Source organism: Carassius carassius, chromosome 35, assembly GCF_963082965.1.
Source record: "Carassius carassius chromosome 35, fCarCar2.1, whole genome shotgun sequence".
NCBI classification, from domain to species: domain Eukaryota; kingdom Metazoa; phylum Chordata; class Actinopteri; order Cypriniformes; family Cyprinidae; genus Carassius; species Carassius carassius.
In genome coordinates, this window is record NC_081789.1 from 25,808,196 (window position 1) to 25,812,690 (window position 4,495).

Consider the following 4,495-nt stretch of genomic DNA (forward strand, 5'->3'; position numbering starts at 1 on the left):
GGCTGTCAGCACTAACTTCACCTTTTCCTCTTTCTTTGTACCAGTAAAGTCACACACACAGTAGTTTAACACGTGTCGGCGTGAATGTAATTATATCTCGCCTAATTGAGGAGCTCATCACTAGGTTCAGCCTCTATCTTTAAACCGCACAAACCGCAGCCTGTTATTCCCATCACGGCTCTGATTACAGTCTGAATGATAACGGACGTTCTTCTGCATCCGGTGCCTGAAGATGGGTCTGTAAGACTATATGTGATACGAACACAGCGTCCTCTGTGCATTTATAGCTTGAAACGATCTGCAGAAGTGCGTCTGGTTCACCTGTTCTGTGCTTATTGTGTACGTTTGTGCTGGAGTTCGAGACAGACCCCCCTTCGCTCGGGACCCCTGGGGGCCGTAACCCTTTAAAGCACCTATAAAACATTTGGCAGGAGCGTTTGAAGTTTTTATGAAGCGCTGCAGTATTGTTCCCCAGAGAGACGGCGCACTCCACTGGCGCCTCACTGCCCTCGTACACTGCCAGAGCTCAAGGGAGGGGAGCCGCACACGTGTGTGTGTGTGTGTGTGTGTGCACGCATAGTTCTGTTTGTTCTTTCTTACTCTGTGGGTCATAGATGGAATGAAAGTGTGTGTTTATTTGTTGCCATGGTCTTTCTGTGTAGTGAAGTTGGGGAGTGTTTGGCTGCGCTCACACTGCATCATTCTGATCTCCTCAACAGATTGTTGTGCAATGCTATCTTAGTATTGTTAACATACTGTACTAGTTTTAATTTGAATCTTTTATTTTTTTAATGTTCAATTTTAGTTGTGTTTTCATCATTTTTATTATTATTATTATTTTTAATGTCTATGTAGCTTTACAGGTAGTGGAAATTTTATGATGAACGGTCATTGGCATCTAAATGGCTACATGTTATTCTTATTATTTTAAGATTAACTAAAGATGATTTTAATAGTAGAATAAAATTGTATATGCATAATGATAGTTTAGTGATAATCTGTGTGTGTGTGTATATATATATTAAGGGTGGGAATCTTTTGGTACCTCATGATATGATTAAAAATTGATTCACGATTTTCTGATTTTTTTAATCACCACTCGTGATTTTTCATCAAATTGTTTGTGCACACTGGACATCTAATGCAGCAATATTTTGACACAAAAACACACCAGTCTATAGTATGGATATGCCTAATCTTATTAACTATTAACTTCCTAATAAATCTAAAATATTTGACTTTGAGATATTTTAACATTTAGGATGTACCCGAATCCGAATACTGTGTTCGGAAAGGAAATGATTTGTACTACGAAAGCAATAAAGGGAATAATGTTGCATTCCAGATAACTCAAGATGAGCATTTTTCCCACCTCCTACTTGGAAATAACATCTGGAACACCGCTGCCTGTGAATTCAGGACCGATCGATCACAGGACCGATCAATTATTTTTGTCTTCTGTTTTTGCCATAATTGACAGAAATATGTCATACGAGACGTGTGATTGACTGGAATGCACTGAAGTTGGAAGTAGGACATTTCAACTGGGATGTTCCCTCTTCCCGGCCTCATCTGGAATGTGGCATAAATACGAGATGGGAGGAAAGATATATTTCAGTGCTTTCAATTATATTGTTGGGTAATTCTATAAATTGCGGGCATATCTCCTTACTCTGTTTATGTGCTAAATACATTTTTATATACTGTATAATAACAGGTCAACCTTGTTCCTTTAGTGGCTCTGTAGAACTCGTTATTCGTTTTCCTGCCTTTCTGAATACAGATTTACTATTCAGGCATATCCCTATTTCCATAATAAGAAAACATCAATAATTTCCAAACACTTGCCCTTGCTCAAAGGTGTTTGTTTTTCCTCCTCCATTGCTGTTGCTGCATGTGAGGTGTGCTCTCAAAGTTGAGTTCTGCCTTTTTTGTTCCGATAATAAAATTTTTATTATTATTATCATCATATTAAGTTGAAAAAATTTTTTTTAAATTTGTGAATCGATGCGAATCGCTAGAAGACCAAAGACTGATTTGCGATTCATATGGGAATTGATTTTTCCCCCACCTCTAATATATATATATATAAACTTTTAATAATTTGAATGTTTCATGTAATTTCAGTTTTAGTTTTCAGGATAAACTAAATAAAAAATTAGAGAAAGAAATAGTACAATTTTATATATCATTTTATTACAGTTAACATTTATTTCAAGTAACAGAAATGTTATACATCTTACATAGAGTTGTACATACAGGAGCCAATCAGAGAAGGCTTTTCACATTTGTTTTCTCTCAGGTTGCTGTGTGTGTGTGTGTGCACACTCACACTGCAGAGTCTAAAAACAAACGCCAGCAGCGTCTAATCCACTGGAGCCAGACTGTGTGTGTGAGAGTGTGTGTGTTCATTATTTCTGTTAATATAACACTAATAATCATTCATAAGACTGTGTTTGGAGCCGGTGGGTGTGTCCTGGATGAGACACAACAGCTGGAGTGGACGTGCGTACAGAGTAATGTCAGAGTGTGTGTGTGTGTGCTCTTGTTTTTGTGTCATGTCAGGACACAACTCTGTATAATGACATGGGTATAACACAGGTATTACAAGGAGAGGGTGACTTATGAGGACATAACCCATGTCCCCATTTTTCAAAACGCTTATAAATCATACAGAATGAGATTTTTTGAGAAAGTAAAAATGCACAAAGTTTCCTGTGAGGGTTAGGGTTAGGTGTAGGGTTGGTGTAGGGCCATAGAATATACAGTTTCTACAGTAAAAAAAAACATTACACCTATGGGATGAATACACTTTTCACAAAAACAAACATGTGTGTGTGTGTGTGTGTGTGTGTGTGTGTGTGTGCGTGTGTGTGATGTTAAGTTGAGCAGTAGCAGTGACACAGCAATGAGAACAACCACCAGATACTGTTGAATTAAGCATGCTACACACACACACACACACACACACTGTGCCATTGGTTAGAAATATAATTGAATTGGAGTTATGAACAATACTGAGATCAAAGAAGACTGCTTGTGTATTCATCTATAGTGCCACACATATCCAGACAGAATGAATCTACAAACACAAGTTTATCTATCTATCTATCTATCTATCTATCTATCTATCTATCTATCTATCTATCTATCTATCTATCTTCAAAAAATTCTTCAGGATCTAAAAAAAAATACTGAAAAAGTAAATAAAGCATCTGGCATCTACTTTGAAAGGTCCCATGGACAGGATTGTAATAAAAAGTGATATTTTCAGCCATATTCCTCAGATTTGATTAGACATTCTTGGACATAGAGGAGAAATGTAGCATTGCATCACTTGCTCACCAATGGATGCCCTGCAGTGTATGGGGACCGTCAGAACGAGAGTCTAAACAGCTGATAAAAACATCACAATAATCCACAGCACTCCAGTCCATAAGTTAACATCTGGAGAAGACAAAAGATGAATGTTTGTAAGAAAAACTGTTGCTTCTGGCCAAAAAAAGGAGTCCATAATCCATAATAACACTTCCTCCAGTGAAAAAGTCCATCTCCTGTTGTCTCTCAAATCAAAAACCAATGACACATTTGTTTAGAACTACTTTGGACTGTATTCACTTGTAAACTGTGCTTGATCTGTGCAGATTTCTCTCTTGATTCAGGCAATATGACTTTTCACTTGAAGAAGCATTATTATGGATTATGGAATTACATTTTACTTGGAGGTAACAGTTTAATGTTAAAAACATCTTGATTGATCTGTTACTTACAAATATTAACAGCTTCTCAAGATGTTAACTGATGGACTGGAGTGGTTTTTATCAGCTGTTTGGACTCTCGTTCTGACGGCACCCATTCACTGCAAAGCATCCATTGATGAGCAAGTGATGCAATGCTACATTTCTCCAAATCTCCAAATGTGTGATAGAATCACTGCCCAAAGACACTCTAGCAGTCTCTCTCTCTGTGTGCTAAATGAGGGATGGGTGTTTTCTCAGTGTTTGTCCGCAGCTGCTCATTTATGTGTCTTTTGATTAGATCACCAGTGTGAGTCAATATTCAGGACATCATCTGTGTCTACACTGCATCTCTGTCCTGTGCTATTCTGCATGCTGTCGCTGCACTGAGGCATTTCACAGTGTATGTCCAGCGCACGCATGCGCGCACACACACACACACTCCTCAGAGCTACACTTTCACCTCAGAGAGCCACACACACACACACACACACAGAGTAGCGAGTGTGATGGCAGACAATGTTTTTGAGTCTCTGCTGCTCTCCAAGGCTGCATTTATTTAATTAAAAGTGCAATAAAAACAGTAATATTGTGACAAAGTATTACAATTTGAAAAAAACTAAATGTTTTCTGTGAATATATTGTAAAATATAATTCATTCCTCTGATGCCCAGCTGTATTTTCAGCATCATTCCTCCAGTCTTCAGTGTCACATGATCTTCAGAAATCATTCTAATATGAGGATTTGCTGCTCAAGA